The 19,363-nt window shown below is 32.1% G+C and overlaps 1 protein-coding gene and 1 non-coding gene across 6 annotated transcripts in view; both read right to left on the bottom strand.

The window, feature by feature from the left end:
* LOC138122304 (uncharacterized) overlaps nt 1-19,363 on the bottom strand; it is a 194,396-nt gene that overhangs the window by 167,717 nt on the left and 7,316 nt on the right. The gene's annotated exons all lie outside the window — the stretch shown is intronic.
* Nucleotides 10,310-10,383, bottom strand: TRNAI-AAU (transfer RNA isoleucine (anticodon AAU)). The gene has a single exon. It is a non-coding gene; the product is annotated as a tRNA-Ile (tRNA).

Here is a 19,363-nt window from a genome sequence, read left to right as displayed (position 1 = left end):
GGAAAAATTTATCTCGTTTTAATGCAGCTGCACCTTTTCATTTATCTTGTGTAAAAATTCATGCATATATTACACTTCGTAAAGTAAAATTTAGAAAGAGTTTCTGCATGGTTTACTTTAAGTAATTTCTTTCCGAACTTGGAATGTAGTTATTAAAATGCACGCCCTTCGTTGGCCATTTTATGCATGTACACTCTTTTGACAAATACATAATTCAGAAGGTTTGCGGATCAAAGTTTAGAAAATGGCCTGGCGCATCCACCATTTTCATCGCTTTGGAAATAAAATCGTGCGAGATTCGTATCAGAAAAAAATTAACATTTTTATGGCCCTCACTCCATAGTGATGGATGATAGTCGGAAGTCTAAAGTTTTGTTGTGACAGAAGACAACAGAAAAAGGAATGCGTGGCGGCAAGTCGAATCATTTAATAGCGTTGTTAGGGAGCGCGACCGGTTCGGGGAGTCCGGGGTATTGATCCGGGGTGTCTGCCCTCAGGAACGAAGAGCTCCGGGCCGCTGCTGGATTACTTTGCTACAGCCAGCCAGCAGCCAGCTAGCTATACCTGCCTGGTTCGCTGCTCCGGGAGGTGTGGCGTTACTCCTCCACTACCAAAACCTCTCATCTGGTTGCCATAGAGAATTCCTTAATTAGTCATCTTCAAGCAAACAAGTCTTGGTCAAACGGGTAATATCAGAAAATTAGCAGTGACAAGTATCGCTAAAGGTTTAAAAAAATTATGCCACACATAAATGTTAGCAAAATACGAGTATGTGCAGATCTATAAGTTCAATTGCTAAACGACACCAAAAACATGTAATTTAAAAATTCGTATTATTGAATTTCATCCATATCATTTTGAGAACTAAATTTAATTCATACTAATTTTTATTAACTTAATACTGAAAATAATCTAATAAAGATAAGTATAAAAATGTAAGAAATAAAGAACTTATCTTCTATTGTAGTTAAGATTTTGAATAATATGTGTAGAAAAAATTCCTTCAAAATCTTCAAATCCATGTCCATCAGAAAAATCGTTGGGTTTATCTACGGTGTCTTTAAAGTTACACATTTGAACATTCTGGATGTGAACCCATAGAGGAATGTAATTTAGCAAAGCCATCATGTCATTATTGTGCACCGAGCCGCTCCCAGCCATTCTAAGCTTCAAAATTTTATATGATATCCTTCCTTTTTTTAATACATCTGTGTAAAAAAGTAATAGGTAATAGAGAAAAGTTCTTGACTTTGAAGTTTGAAAAATTGAAAACGAATGAATAAGGCACACAAGGCTTAAATGCCGGACAAAATATTTGAATTTTGTCATTAGTTAATTATAACAAAGAACTAACAAAGTGAAAAAGAAATTGTTGCAATTTTAGACAAGTCCGGGATTCCTTCTATCTTCTTCTTCTATTTTAAAGCTAGAGAAGAAATTTGGATTTTTCTCTAAAACGTAGAAAAATATCTATTTTATAAATATCATTAAAAATGGTTTGTTAAATGTTTGTTTGTTCACATCACATATGCTACTTAGCTGCCTAGATAAATTTATTGTAATATCATTATAAACAAACAATAAAGAAATAATGTGGAACGAAGCAGAAAATAATTCATCACAATTTAATATGTAAGAACGTAATAATAATAGTTAAATAAAATGTGTGTGCAGTGAGTAAGTTTTTACAATTATTTGTTTTAGTGCAACCGTACGTGAAACGAGCACTTCGCGTCCTAGAACAGGGTGCGAAATTGGATTGGATTGGATAACGACGGCCATTAAAGTAAACGTCATTTTAATATTTGATACAAATCAGTGATTCCATGTAAGACTGGCGTTTACATTTTTCGGGTATGAAATTAGAAACCGCAGAATTTATAATACCTATGTACTATGTACATCGAATTTTTCAAAGTGGCAGAATATAACATTACACTATCTTATCAGAAGTACACATAAAAACTAAATAGAGAGTTGTAAGAACATTTTCCTTTCCTTTCCATTTAGGCGTGAATATTACCGAGCGATCCAAAAGTCTTTCTATCAAGTGAATCATGACATTATTATAATTACACCATAAAATAAAAAAATGGGAAATTAAAAATATCAAAGGATATTACGGACAGACTAATAAAACATATTTTTAATTTTCATTTAAATATGCGCCAAATATGCTGCAGCCCAACGGCATTCGTTTCCACTGTCATGACCCACTTGATAGAAAGACCGCACGGTACCTGAATGTAAAAAGTGTAGTTATGAACAAAATACAGACAAGATTCTAATCTAATTTAAAGATACTGAGTCAGTAAAGTTTTATGAAGTATTATTGAAAAGAAGGAAAATAAGCTAAATAATCTGTATACATATAAACTTTTATATTATTTAGTCTCTATTTTCTTAAATTATATACTACTTTATTGAATACATTCCTTTTTGTATAATTCTACAGATGGATTTTATGGTATGTATTATATAGTATGTATCAGTGACTACCAACCCTCTGTCAATCCCTTCAGCTACTTTCTCTGCCTGTGTGTTTCTTAATGTAACTTCGATGTCACTGATGTGGGTCACAAACAAACTCCGGCTGAGAAAGCATCCATGTCAAATCGCTTTATTCGTTCAACATTGTTTACCATTTTTTCCTTTTATCTCAATTCTGTTAACCACCTCCTCACAAATCTCTTCCATGTTCATTAGATTGTCTTTTAGACTTTCCATGTCAAAACGCTAACAAATTCTTCACTTAAATCTTATGTGATTATTTTGTTAGGATATGGATAACATAATTGTTTTTTCGTGTTCGTTTCCCGAAATACATAACATGAAAATTTAGAATTAATTAATGTTTTTTTAACACTTTGCCCAAACGAACACGAAAAACGTTATTCAATATTCGTGCGCTGTCACTTTTCAGGTATTCGGCCTGTTTTGCAACACTCGCCTACCGCCTCGTGCCTGAAAAGTAATCTGACAGCGCAACTCATATGAAAATAACTATTGTATCTCTTATTTTATACTCCTAATTAACAACGGATTAAAAGTGATTTCCATCATTAATTTTATCCATACTTTATTAGAATGTTTTTCAAAATTATTGTAAATTACTTTATTACAAAAGAAAATAACTTTCTTGATATGGTTATCGAGTTACCTTTAATATCTTTTATTAAAAGGGGTTAAGCCATTTATTATTACGTTTGGAGCGTAGACATTCACAAAATGTAGTTCATGATAAAACTTAAAAGTAGGAGCAGATATGTACGTCAGCACTGACAGATCTGGGCTGTATAAAACAAAATATGTACAGTTATAAAGCAAAACAGGTGCTAGAGATAAATATAGAAAACAAATAGACATGTGACATAATTTTCAAAAAAGAATAGTCTCAGAAAACAATAATATTTCATCTACTCTATTTATATAAGATTTATATATTTATTTTAAAATGTACGTTGTATTAATCTTTTGTCAAAAATAATGTTTTTGTCATATATAACCAAAACTAAATATAACGTTTATTTCTAAACACAGTTTATTCTTATTAAATGATATAATATATAACATATTTGAACATCATTTATGATCGACAACGACAAACGGGTTACAAAATATGACCACACAATACTAATACAAATTTAATTAACTGGTAGCGTTGCATAAATCAAATTATTGATTTTCCGTAATGGAACGATTTGTCAAGTAATATCTATTCAAGTTGTTAATTATCTTTAATGTTCGTAATGTAACTTATGCAAACAGTAGTTGAACTTGTGTCCTAAAATATTAAACAGGTACCGATGCGTACACTGTGCTAGAACTTAATTAACTATAGTGTACTAAAAAGCACACGATGGGAAAAGCTTCCTTAGTATATTCGTAAAATAATCCCTTTCGTTATGAAACTTTTGCGGGTGAACTAGGTTATCACCTGATTTTGCACAAGTGCATTCTCATTCTAAAAGTTTTCCTAACATCGAACGCATAAAGAACAACTTACTCAATTTGTCATAATAAAGTATCAAAAATGTGTATTTTTTTGTTGAAAATGGAGAAAAATAGAACTAACCGAAACACTTCGTAATGGTATAATACATATATTCTTTTCTTAAGACATTCCAATATTTTTGTCATTTTTAATACATACATGTACACAGTAATAGACAGTTATTGTTTTTAAAGAAATGTTTGGGGTTTGGGCTTACTTCGATTATTAATAAAGAATTTTGATGTGTTTCTCATTTGATTGCTCATTAAAAAGGTGCATTAATTCAATCATATTGTAGTCTATGTAGTATTCAATAATATGCTTGTTATGCTAACAAAAAATATACCTCTTGAATTTCGTGTTCTGAATTGAGATACAAATTCTATTTTCTTTTAAATATCAACAATTATTTGTCTGGATGATATAAAAATGTATGTTCGCTGCAACTCCAACCACCAAATGTAAAATCATCTTAAAGCAACAAACAATGCTTCGTACAACTTAGAATAATATAACTTTTTTTGTAATAATTTTTTTTCTATGTTTGACGACGTTAGACGCATTGCAGAGTGTTGACGCACGTTTCTTCACATTAACCAAAATAAGTATGAGTATGCTAGCCCTTTTAAGGCGCCTGTGGAACATATACGACACCGTTACATTGATATATAGTGATTGTAATAATGAAAGTGCTAATGCACTAAGTATTTTTATTCAGTATTTTTTCAATAACATATCTTCAAAAGAAATTCGTGAATGCTGATAGCTACAGAAAAGTAACAAATTGCAATTTTTAGGATGCAAAATATATAAAGATTTGTTATAAGGTATTTTTAAATATTCATTTATTTATTTCAAAAGGCTTAACACAGACAGTACTCATTTCTACATAAGGAAAGAGTCCTTCCCCTAATTAACTTGTTGTCAGTTAATGTCATAAACTTAAAATATACTACTCGTATTTTTTCCTTACGATAACTACTTGTACTTGCATTTATAATAATAATACTGACAAGATAAAAATAAAGTTTTTATTTAATCAGAACGAATAAAAAGCATGCATCGCGATAATTAGTTGTTAGTATTTAAGTTATTGCTGACGTGAACGAGCACTGGTCCATAACAAAAAGCTAAGCAAGAGAAGCCACTGACAAAAGCTTATTTTATGGTTGTGTTGTTGCCAAAAACTAAGAATCTTAAGTAAATACATTTGTTATATTTTCTCTTACAATAAATAATAAGCTTATTTTACAACGCATCCCTTTTAATGTTAAAGTGATTTAGAAAGACAGAAATGATTAATTGTACAACGTTCAATATATCACTACATCATTATAAGTTCGCCCTGCTTTATTCGTTTTTTCAGCGATTTAAGAAGTGAAGACGCATGTACAGGGGCGAGCACGGAATTTCGCACACATTGAACATTTCACTGACGTAATTTTATTAAAATGAGATACTGGCGGCAGTTTTGTGACAGTTTAGGTGAAACATCAGTCATGATCACATATATCATGACTGATTATAATGACAATAAAGCTTAGACTAGATAGGTTTTTTTTAATGACATACAAATTGGAGTGCGAAATTCCGTGCTCCCCACTCTACCTTTATCGATCCTTTTATTTTAAACTTTAAATTTTGTTCCCTATTTATATTAATATCGAGCGATCAAATAATTAATTTGTAATCGAGACATCCATGGATTTGAATCCGTATATCTTTACGATTGATATGTCGAGATCTAACCTGTGCTTCGCGCTGTGTTTATTGGAGTGTGTAGTTCAAGTAACGACATACGATTTCAGATTCATGGATAACTCGATTACAAATTAATTTGATCGCTCTTTACAAGTACAGGGATATTCTAAATGACTGTAGTCGAAGTAGGCGTGAAAACTGAATGTAAAATTTATGGTTACCGCTCCACATAAAAAAACATCAAAATGATGTGAATAAGTGAGTACACACCGTTCACACACGGGAGTTAAATTGGGTGCAAAACAACTCAATATTTTTAAAATTTATTGCAAAACAAGTCAATATTTCTAGATTCAATCGTTAATTTAACAAAAATAAATAAAAATCTCATCATCGCACTTTTCACCTAAAAAATGACAGTGACAGCGACAAAAATGTAATAACATGGGCATGGCCTACATGTTCTAACTTGAATCATATTAAATGTTCAAAATGGCAACCATTTAATAATACATGCCATTTTCCAACTCATTCTGAAATCTTGAAATTCTAAAATTCTGGTCAAATTGATTTTTCAAACCGATAAACATCAGTTTTCAAAAAAAAAATCTTCAATGACTTTTATACACAGACGTACTTTAAAAAATGTCCTCTTTCATAATCCGTTAAAAATTATAGGGTGTTATTTAAAATTTTTAAGTAGGAGTAGTAAAGACCAGAAATAAATCCATTCCTACTTTTCAAAGGACACCCGATATAATAAATTAATTAAATTAGAAGTTAGGTGATGATAACTGTTATTGACTGCATTTTATTCAATATATTTCTCACATTCTTATTTTACTTACGTCATTCAAATTTATTATACTGGGTGCCCCAAAATTCGCAGAACAACTCAATGGGGCAATGTCAACTCATATTAGAAAATAATGAGAAAAATAATTAAAAAGTTCTATACCTCTTAAATTTGAAGATATGGGGGCTCAAAAGGTGAAACCTTGATCTCGTTTATTTTAAATATTGAAAAAGATTTTTACTATTTGTCTTTTACTAGCCAGTGGCATAATAATTCTGAAGGATTGTGATCAGGTTTGCAATTATTTACTTCATTATTTCCAGCATTTCCAACAAGTGATTTTACGTCGGTTTTACCTCAAATAACGTATGGCAACATGGCTTTGATTTTTCTTTCTTATTTCTATGGATACAACAAAAATGAAATATTTGCAGACTAGGATACATAGAATATTTTTAAATGTTGCCACATTTAGTATAACAAATAGGTCCATATCTTCTACAAAAAAGAAGTTTGATTTTTTTAAACATTTTTACCTGATACATATTTTAATGACTATTTAACAACGTACTGCTAAGTTGTTCCGCGAATTTTGGGGCACCCAATATAAACTAATTCTGTCTCTTAGTCTGGAATGTGTCATACATCGAACGTCCATGGAAGTGGAGAGCTCAATATAATTTAATATTATTAATTTCATTTTAAATCTTTTTCATGTAACAAATATAGAATTTTCAGATAGTTTCTAAAGAATTTAATATAGCCTTCCAGAAACTTTAATAAATAGTGAAGCTGTTAGATTTGTAGTATTAGCTTGCAAATCTGAATTGCAAATGAGCTTTGTTAATTATGAAAGGGACTAATTCCGCATTGTTTGAGAACAATTATTGGAACAGAGCAGACTTTTCACTAGAAAATATTTCGCCTTTGAATATCAAATAAAATCTAATAATTTACAACATTAGCAAATAATTCCATTCTAGACATTTTAATGAAAACGAGAACTTTATGCCAACATGCAACACAGTTTATTTAATTGTGCTAACAAAAGCAATGTAAATGCTTGAGCAACCGTACCACAACAACAATTTTTACACGTTTATCGTTAAGGGGCGTTGGCGTTGAAAACAAACAGCTTGTAAACTTTTTGCCTTACAGAGAATGTCTTCTTTTCTCACGAAATTATCCCAAAGATTTGTTAATTAAATTTGGATGTTTCCAACATGAGCCTACTAATTTTCATCATTTTACCCAATAAAATTTACTTACAACAAACCGTACTTGTGTAATAAAATAAATAATTTACTACTGACAGACAAAAATACAGTAAACATTGTATTCAATATTTATTAGCAGAATCGTGCATATTTGAAGGAATATGTTTCCATTATTTCCTTCATTAAATTGGAACTTCTTCGGTGGTTGTAAAAGAGGAATATAACGAACAACCGCAACGGTAAAAGCATGCATTTAATTTTTTATTTTTATTGCAGCTACCGCGTATCCACTTAGGAAAAATTACACTTTATTTTTGAAACCTCGGTAGTTTTAATTTATTCAGTAACTTGATTCTGTTTCCTCCGGAGCGTAACGTTCAATTTCTATAAATTACTTAAACATTTCAGCATGTAAGTTGGGTTTAAGTTTGTCTGGTTTTAATTATAGTTTGCAACTTTAGATAAAGTCCAATTAAAATTTGCGTAAATAAAATTATTCAAGAGCTGAAACCTCCTCGAGCTTCTACTATTTCGCGATGACAAAGTACAAAAACATACACTAAAATTTACGTCCGTCCGTAAGAATATCTACGTAGAAATATTACTATGAAGAAATCAGTTGGCAAGAGAACGCATTAGCTAAGACATGACGTCTTTTTCAAAATAACAATTTGACGTTATTAAATATATTATTTGACAGAAATAGTAACTTGACCACATGTATTTATGCCAAATGCAATAATTAATTGTTTAGTCACTGTTTAATAAAATCTCGCAAAAGTCTAAAGAACGACTGTTTCGTAAACGACATTATTTTTGAGCTAAATTTAGAGACGTTTTGTAATTGACAAGCAGGATAAATGAGAATAATATTTTCTCGGCTACAATTCATCAACAATAATTTATTTCCAGATCATTAATTAGGACGATAATTTTTCGAAAACAAAAGGATCTTAAGCTGAAACTGACATCCTTTATGTCTTACAAATCCATCTTTATTGCAATGTTCATCGTGAAACCCTACAAATAGTGTTGAGTAAATGATAACAGCAATTATGTCTATTTGTTAATGTACTCACTTTATGTAAAATTAGAGGCCAAATAAATCAAAAGCTGTACAAATGGACACAGTTTCCATTATAATTGAATAATGTTAAACAACAATTTCTTTGTTATTTGATTAGTAAATATCTGGAGAAATCTACACAATGCGTAAATTCAAGTTTCATTATCCACATTTTCCAGGTAGTACCTACTAGTACATACATATTGGGTTTTCAAAACAAAAATATTGCTTATTTACAAAAATAATAAACGAAAAATAATATTGTTGTCTTTCCTTTTGACGAAGATTGTATAAAGCAAATTTATATTGAGCCCACTACGCCCACATGTAGGCTTTATCTGAAACTTTTATCCGAATAAAATGATATTTATCTGAAGTCTTGTCGTATTTCCTTGCTTATTATTTTCGACTTTGATATGATGAAATGATGACTTTTATAATACAAAAGGAGGATTTCGAACATAAGAGCCTGGTATATTCTTAAGGATTTCGAGATGTTTTCATGTGGAAATATTTCTGGATTCTCTACGTAGGTATTTAAATTTTCCTGGAAAATATCATCGAAATGTGGATCGACAAGGGCACGTTAAAAATATAAGTATGTAGTTGAAATAATAGACGAAATGTCCTTCGGTTAAAGCTATCTATTGTTGGAACACAGATGGATTAAGAAACTTTAAATAAAAGACGAAAATATAGTAAAGTTAATTAAACTCGCTTCTGTACCACTTTTAACCTATAGCGACAAAGAAGTTCAAAGGTCAACAAATTCTTTTCACATCAAATTAGATTGACTTTTTTTAATTAAAACGTTACAGGACTTGTATTCACCTCTTCAAAAATAACTCTGATAACTTAATCTCTTTTACGAAAAATATAAACGTAGGTACTCCAAAATGAAATAATTTTTGTAATTTGTTTTAAATGGACTCAAAATGTGGGACCTTCGGCATCAATAGTATTGGCAATTTTCAATTAAATTTTCCGATCACTCAGAGCCAGGATAACAGAAACAAGCCAAGGCATTTCATGTTCAAATAGTAAATTCAATTTTAACAACGGACTTGTTCAGTCAATTAATTTTGTAATAAAGATTTAAGCAAAATCATAATTATTTTTGGGATATACGACACTTACTTTAAAACATTTATGATGCTTTAAAATAAAATTCTTTTATTCAGCAAAACATATTTTTATTAATTACTATTATTGTTAATACGTCTCACGATACCAAGCGACTGTTTATTTTTAGAGTTGCAGATAAGACAGAAAAAAAAACGTTACATTGTTAGTTTGGAATTATTCTGTAGCAGGAAATCAGCAATACGGGTGTCGCGTTGCCCTGATGTAGATCTCAAAACCCGGAATATGCCCGGAGCTAGTAATATTGATTCCTGGCGCTGTCTAGCGGTCAGGTACTTAACTTCCCTGACATGCATTGGTCGGATGCAAATGAGAAGTAACAGCAAAACAAATGTATTTCTTTCAAAAAAAGTAACAAATTTTATAAAAGCAGTGAAATGAAAAAAAAAAGTTGGCCCATGAGGGGATCGAACCCGCGACCTTCGCGTTATTAGCACGACGCTCTAACCAACTGAGCTAATGGGCCAGTCTCTACGGTTAAGTTTTCAGCAGTTGTCTAGATAGTCCTCTCTAATAATTTTAGAAATAATAATAACACTGAGTAACTTCCAAAATTTCCTAAAGTCTATTTTTTAATCAAAGAACCACGACCTGTTGATTTAAGTTTGCAAATATAAAATTTTGCTAAATTTAGTGAATTTAATGATATCTATTGGCTATACCAGCCAACGCCTGTCATTTTTAATGTCCTTGAAAGTATGCAAACTCGCATTTAAAACTTGAACGTGTTATTAAAAATGCCTCACAAAGTGAGACATTTATTAAACTCTCAAATTAGTTGTTATTAGTTGTTAGTAACTGAGCTACTATAGCTATTTATGCACCAAGGGCGTTACAACGATGATTACGCCCGGAGAATGATGAATGGATATCGTTCGATGGGCGTAATCATTCGGTGACGCCGTGGTGCACACAAGATTTTATTTTTCACTATACGTGTTCTTAAAAAAAAAAATTGGCATCTTTGCAATTTTAAATTGACAGGGGGCGTTATGAATTCATTACGCCCGCTTATTCTTATTACGCCCTGTATTATTCCCCGGTTGTTATGGACATGTTTACGTATTTCGTATCCTAGGAATTATCATGCAATTATACTACAGTGAAAAATAAATATCTTTTCCGTTGACCGCTTGTTAATTTCAATATTAATGAATTATTTTGTCTAAAATTGAGTGTATTAATGGACCTCATTAATACACCGTTTTTCATTAATCAACGATTTTTGCGATTTTGACGTTTTGATGATATTTTGATGTATAAACAACCTCGAACATGCATTGTTTGCACCTGCCAACACTGCAGTAGGTAGTGCAGTAGGGTTTTCTATATTTTATAGCTCCATAACTGCACAATTACGAATTCACTTTTTCAAAAGCCGACCTTTTTGGTTATAATTCGCATGTCATATTTTTCAAAGGTAACTAGGTTTTCTTAGCAACCGTGATTTTTACGTGAAATTGAATGTGAGTGGAGTTGACGTTTTCTGACACTCTTTGTGGAAAAGTGAATAGAAAGTGTTGAAAAATTTTAATATCGCCTACCCTGAGGACAAAAAATGATTAAAGTATTTTATAAGGTCTCATCTTTATCGAAAAAGATGAAATTGGTTTTAATTTGGCTTTAATTTGAAATTTTGTCCCAAAAAAAAGTTTGCGGTTAACGAAAAAATTTTGTAATCAACTCGTTTGTTAATGGGCGATTAATAATCTCAACTATTAAAGGCACTCACTCGCTACACTCGTTCGTGTTTTAAACAGTTTCGATTATTAATCGCCTTCATTAACAAACTAGTTTATTAAGTTAATAACCTCAATTTTTATATGATGAAATTTGTCACCCTAGGCGAATGTGTACAATGTTGTCAGCTATAGTTTGAGTGTAAATTGCGGTGTTGTAGTTCTTTCATTAAAAAACAGACTATAATGTATGTAATCCACTACATCTATAAATATAGTATAAATGAGAATTTAAAATTTAATTTAATTTTAAAATTCAGTCGGTACCTACAATTTAATAACAGATGTACAAATGAAAAATTCATCAAGTTGGTTATTATGACTTTTTGATGAAAGAAAATAGAGCGAAAAAGGGATGATGCCTTCTTTGACAGATGTCAGTTGTGTTTTGCGACTTTTTTTGAGTTTTTTTTTGGTAGACTTTTGTTTCCTGTGGAATTATAATAAATTAACTGCTTTCACAAGAATCTAGAAAATTGTGTTTTTCAAACACTTGTCAAACACTTTGATTTTGAATTCTGAATAGTAATATGTACCATGAAAACGAAAAAGTTTGTTGGAATTGGAAACAAATTTTAAAAATAAATTGTTTATTATTTTTCAAGAAAAATTTAAACTATAGTTTGTCTCAATTCTAAATTTCCAACCCCTGTTGAATTATGTTGGCAAAATAAAAATATTTCTAAATTGAGGATTCTTATAACCAAAGTTGGCAATAAAATTGTTTTATAAACATGATTCGACAACATTAAAATTAGTTCATAAGTTTATTTTGCTTTAGAATTTGATTTGCTACCTACCTACTTGCTGCATTTTAAAAAAGGTTTTCGTTCTATTCCTTTATTCTAAAATTTTGAGTTGTAAAAACTGAAATTGACAGATAACTAAACAAATACAATCTGAGGCAGTCCACTGTTGGAGAATTTCTCTAATTAGTACAATTGCCTGCCTAAAATCGCATTAGTTTTGAATTATTTTTTTTTAAATTCAACGTTCCACGTTTAAATTTTTTCTTTAAACCATTATTATTTCGCAGTATTTCAAAAAAAATACTGATATGCCAGAATACATTTATTTTTATTTTTTTATTTTTTTGAGAAAACTACTCATTTTAACGAAAAACTTTATTTAGTTTTTAAGCCACATTTTTCATAAGGAATTCACCCCGAAATTAATTCCCAACCATTTACTAACACCCTGCATATATGAAGAATGATGAAAGGGTTAATATATGCGAGCAAAGTCGCAAGCGAAATCTAGTTTAAAATATAAAATAATGTTTTATTACTTATCGTTTGCTTTTTCTTACGGTGGTGAATTACTGACTTGCTCGACTTGTTCATAATCTTAATTTTTTTAAACTCAACATACTTACATATATATTTTTGTCAGTTCACCTGAAAGACAATCGAAGGCACTGCAGCATCCGATACTACAATGTGTAGTAGTAGACAATAGCCTGCGCTTCTGTGCTGTTACAGAAAATCATTTTGCAATCGATAGGTCTTCCATTGTTATTACGTTCAAATGCAAAACAAGGACTCTGCCAACCGAGTCGTATAGATACAACATGATAACGTCTTCACTATGCAGAACTGATCTCTCCTTTCCCAGGGATTGATTGATGTCATGTCCATTTCGTGCTCTTAACATTTCTGGTGGAAACATTATGTACATACGAGTATATCCTTTAGTGATTCGATACATTCATTGTATGATTTCCCTAAGTTTGGTGGTGATATTCTAAATGGTCTTTAGTGACCTCCTTTTGTGTGAATTTCAAGACTTTGGAAGGTAAGAAGCTGTACGAGTATAAAATGCCATTCATTACTTACAAAATGTATTAATAGTTATTTATGTATTAAGGGCGTAATGAAGGCGTTTGTGGCCCGCGGCGTGACATTGGGGCTCGAAACGTCAGTCGAGAGCCATAACACGCTAGGGTCACAAACGCTAATTATGCCCGTGGTACATACAAAATTTTATGTCCGGTCGAAGTTTTGAATTTTATAATAATTTAGGTAGATTCAATTTTAAAATAACGACACAAAAATCAGGAAGGTGGAATAGGCCAGTTATTGTTATTACTGTAGTAACGGCATAAACAAGGGCGGCAAAAACTTTTACAGCCCGGGGCTATAATATACTGAATTACGCCCTAAAAACTAGTCCATAAGTAGGCAAAAATCGCCCGATCAGACATAAATTATTATTACCTGCCTAAGTAATTATTTGACTACTATGCGTATCTCTTCGTTTTTTTTTCATTATGTTATTCTAATACCTATGCCGTTTGAATTCATTACAAAAAAATGAAATTAATCGAAAGTTCCTGTATAATTAACTAGAGGTGAATAAAGCATTACGTACTTAAATGGTTTAAAATCTTAAAACTTAAAATATAATCCTGTCATAAATTATTTGGAGTTATTGAAGCTATTTACGGACAGCGTATTTTATTGAAACAATTACCTACGTACATTGCTGCATTTTTTTTTCTCTTCGAAATGTGAACTAAGTCAGGATTTGTCTTTATCACAAAATTGTATTTCATCAGAATTACGAAATTTAGACAATAATTAAATCAAAAACGTAGATGTGTTAAGTTATTTAAATAGTCTTGAATCATTATTTATGTGTATAAAATTGTTGTTATTTTTCTAAATATCATTCGCAGCTTTTCTTATTTTGACTATAATCATTCATCATTATGTGAGGAAAGGAAAATCGATTTACCATATTTACAATGGTCACTTAAATTTAAAACGATATCTTTCTTTATCGATAGCTGCTTGTGAAATCTATGCAGACAACGATGAAAATGGAGAATTGTTACTTAGATGGGCAGAGTCACGTAACTTACATCTAATCTTTGATGCTAAAGATATGAAGAGCTTTCATTCTGCACGGTGGCAAAGGGACTACAACCCCGATTTGTGTTTTGTGACTTCAAATAACAATGATGAACCTTTGCAAACATCACGTTGTGTGCTAAATGACTTTCTCCATAGCCAGCATAGGCCAGTATTAATAACTATCGGTATACAGATCCCGTTATCCCACACTATCTAAAAACCACGTTGGAATTTTCAAAAAGCTGACTGGAAAACACTTCAAAATCAAGTAGAACAAACCGTTCGTTGGATCCCACCAACCAGCAACAATTATCAAAGATTTGTAGAAGCGATTAAAAGTGCCGCTAAAAAGTTCATTCCAAGAGGATTCTGGAAAGAATATACCACATGTTGGTCGAGTACTACTAATAATCTGCTTGACAAATATCAAAAAAGCCCAAATCTAAACACAGCGGATTAATTATTAAAATCACTGAATAATTCAAGAAAAGAAAAATGGAATGAACTTATGGAAAACATGAACTTCACTCATTCTAGTCGCAGTTTTTGGTCTTTACTTCGAAAACTAGGAGCGGCTAATGAAACTAAATACTAAATCTAAATCTACTATTAGTCCAAATTCGGTTGCTTCTCGTCTGGTTAACGTCTCAAATTGTATTAAATTAAACAAAAGGGAAATTAGAAATATGAAACGGAAATTACATAAACAACTAAAGTCAGCCTTAACATCGAAAATACAAAGTGTCTATAAAAGAACGTATATCAAGAGTCCTGTGGAATTGTGCGGCTCTATATTTTTTTTGGCCGAACTATGTCAAGCCGTTGAAGCCGGCAAATTAGATGTCAAATGACAAATGTCAAATTATTAATTAAATGTTAGCGTCAATTGTGAGTTCGGCGTCTTAGTTGTTTTGCTTGTGATTTTCTTCAACAGTCTTTATCAAAACTAAAACGTTTTTCCGCATAAGTGTGAACTGTGAATATCAAAAACAAGTTACGAAGTAGGAAGGTGTTAGTTGAAAAAAACTGCACTGCTTTTTCTTAACGTTGAATTTGGACTTGGGGGTTGCTTTCCGTACAATTAACAAGGCAATAGAGATAAAAACTGTAATTTCATTTTACTGGACACGTCTGTGCCGCTTCACAAATGTACAGAGAATGACAATTTTACCTGACCCAAGGATTAGGTATTACACTGCAGGTGTTTTGGCGCCAGGGCGACAACCCGCCCTCTGTAATGGACTTACAAATAAAAGTTACCTGCAAAATTGCAGAACAGAAGGTACGACATTTATTTTCGTATGTTTACAGTAAGTAATAAGCAAACTTTTCAGTAAACTGCAATGGTTTTATCGCTAGAGCAAAATACCTTCATTGTGATGTCGTATTACCGAAATGGTACCCTGCAGAAGAGGGTGGGTTTATTCTAATAAACGCTTGCAAAGAAGAATTTTTCGGAAAATTTCCAAATGATAACATGCGGAAGCAAATTTAATTCCACATGTTAGAAGGATTGTGGATAGATTTGTGGCAACTAGAAGTATCGAAAAAGGTAAAACTGTAGGAAGACCGCCAGTGAATGACGAAATTGTTGAAGATTTACGCCAACGAATGGAACAAAACTAAAAAAAAATCACTTAGGAAGTTATCACTTCAGACTGATGTACTACTCTCCACAAGTCAGAAAATTGTTAGAAAAAAAAACCCGATGGCATCCTATAAAGGTTGGAGTATGGATTGCTGCCTCACGAAGGAGTTTAATTGCTTTTATTGTAAAAATCAAAGAACCTGTCATAAATGAAGTTACATAACCTCTGTTTTTCTATTTGGTACCACAATATGCTACAAAGCGGCAAAAATCAAATATATTCGAGTTCCAGAGGATTCTTGATATATGTTCTTTTATAGACACTCTGTACTATCTCGTTCATTTAGTGTAGAAGAGATGCAAGAAGTAGGTAAAACAGTGAAGAACAGAAAAGCTGCGGGTTTTGACGGCATCTATCCTGAATTCATTAAACACCTGGGACCAATAGATTTAAACTGGCTTAGGTCTTTTTTTAATGACATAGTTTCAACAGGTAAAATACCACCTGAATTCAAGAAAGCAAAAGTTATTGCCATACTAAAATCCGGAAAACCAGCCAATGAAACTTCGAGTTACAGACCAATCTGTCTACTCAGCGTGTGTCATAAATTTTTGGAAAAGCTTATCTACAATAGAATTTCACCAATAATAGAAGAAAATCTTCCAATAGAGCAAGCAGGTTTTATACCAAACAGAAATTGCTGTGACCAGGTGCTGGCTCTAACACCTTACATCGAATCTATCTTTCAAAAACGTCTAAAGACTGGAGTTGTTTTTGTTGATCTCACCGCAGCCTACGACACCGTCTGGAAAGATTTAATACATAAATTGTATAACGTAATACCTTGTGGAAAAATGGTCTCACTCTTAGAAGATATGCTGTCTAACCGTCAATTCAGGGTTTTCGTTGAAGACAAAGTAGTAAATTTCGATTTCTCAACAATGGTTTACCTCAAGGCTCAGTATTGTCACCAATTTTATTTAATTTATATACAGCGATTTACCCCCAACAAATTCCCGAAAATTTATCTACGCTGACGACCTGGCAATGGCTTACCAACATCAGAATTTTGAAAATGTAGAGAACGGACTATCAGACGATTTAATACCTTTGAATAAATATTTCACAAAATGGCGACTTTGCCCAAATCCTCAAAAGACAAAAGTTTGCTGTTTCCAACTAGAAAAATAGAAAACTGAAAGTAGACTTCAATGAAACTACAATTAAGCATAATTATTCCCCGACATATCTAGAAATAACTCTGGATTCATCTCTAACCTTCAAACTACACATCGAAAAGTTACGACAGAAACTGAAAACAAGAAACAACATTATACATAAACTCGAAGGGACAAGTTGGGAAGCGAATGCACACACTTTACGTGTCACAGGACTAGCTCTAGTATACGAGTATTCTACGGCAGAATATTGTTGCCTTATCTGAAAGAACAGTGCATACGTGAACAAAATAGATGCTCAATTGAATACTACACTTCGAATAATAACGGGTACTTTATAGGTCACAAAAAGAAATTTGGGATAAATTTCAGAATTCACCGAACATGTACTCCATAACACAAGACATGGCAAATTTACCACCCTTAAGATTAAAATCGCGTAAACCAGTTTGGAAAGAAGAATTTCTCATGCAACCATTTTCCAAATCTGACTATTGGAAAGCAGCCTGACAAGACGTAGATATTTTATTATTTTCAATAAAAATCTAATTGAGGATCTTACAAAACAAATTTCGGGATTTGACCTACCCAGGAAAATCTGGTGTAAATTAAATCGTTTTAGAACCGGCCATGGCAAATGCAATAATATGCTGTTTCACTGGAACAACTTTTATATTTAAGGCTTTGTTCTAAAATAATTAGGGGAGCCAATATCCGAGAATTTTTACTTTTACACGTAAAGTGCTTATGTACCAAAATCCATTCTACACCTGGTACATATTAGATCAGTTAAATTAAGTGCAATGTAACTGAAAGTAACCATGGTGCAACAGTGTCTATCTTACGCAGAGACAAACAAGGCATTTTTCTAGCATCCGATAATTCAAAGGATTCGCGCTTGTTTGCTGATTCCTAAAAATTGTCTTATCTAAACTGTTTCATTTTTTGTGGTATAATATTAACTGTGCAATTTGTAAAGTTATTGGGTAAATGTAACTTATATTATATGCTGTATTTTATAATATTCCGTCAAAAAATATGTTTGCCTAAATAAATAAATGCTTATTATTATTACTGTACTGTAACTGTTATTTCTCCATGCTTTCTTCACCATAATACGACAAACAAATCGTGGTTCACGGAATGTATTTCAATATTCATCGTTTCTACATAGTAAAATACACATCAACACAAAACAGCTACAAAATGTGTGTAAAAGAATGTAGGTACATCAAGAGTCCTGTGGAATTGTGCGACTCTGTAATAATTATATTATGTCGAACTATGTCGAACCGTTAAAGCCGTCAAATCAAATGTCAACAGTCAAATGTCAAATTATTAAATCTCAGCGTCAGTTGCGAGTTCGACACCTTAGATCTTTCGCTTGTGATTTTCTTCAGTTTTTCTATATTCTAATTACTTTTCATCTTGCAACAGTCTATTCAAAACCTGTCATTAATGGACTTCTGTCTTTCTATTTGGTACCACAGTATGCTACAGAATGGCAAAAATCAAATATATTCATATTCCACACGACTCTTGATACAGTGTCGTTATAAATAATTGACCCATCGCAGTAGGCGTGACGTAGTTGAAGTTGCCGCAAGCCTCGTAACATGAGTGAGACTAGTATCGCCGATAGGTGGCGCTACCGGCGGTAGTGGAAATCTGTCTACTAGTTCGTCTAACGTTGCGAGGCTGACGGCACATCCAAAATTTGTGTGGGTTTTCAAAGCCAACTGCGATGGGACATCATTTCTAATGACCTGTATATGTTCATTTATAAACACTTTCTATCGAGTGTTCAATTGAAAAGTTCATGAAATAGCCTTTGAATTTTTCACAACAAGAAAAGTATAAATAGGTACACAAAAGTTGCCAAATTTGATCCTTTACAACTTTTATTTGAACATTTGTCTCAAATAATGAACGTTTAGTTATTCTGTGAAAACCTGTTTTTTGCACCTTTCATTCAAGATGGCGGCTCGCGCTCACCGTCTCCAAGGTCGAAAACTTGGAGTTTTCATCAGGGTCGCTACTCAAACAACATATTTCAAAATCATTACTGCCCCACCTTTTGTAAGG

Source organism: Tenebrio molitor, chromosome 1, assembly GCF_963966145.1.
Source record: "Tenebrio molitor chromosome 1, icTenMoli1.1, whole genome shotgun sequence".
Taxonomy (NCBI): Eukaryota; Metazoa; Arthropoda; class Insecta; order Coleoptera; family Tenebrionidae; genus Tenebrio; species Tenebrio molitor.
Note: the sequence above shows the minus strand (reverse complement) of the source record. Positions and strands in the feature narration are given on the sequence as shown.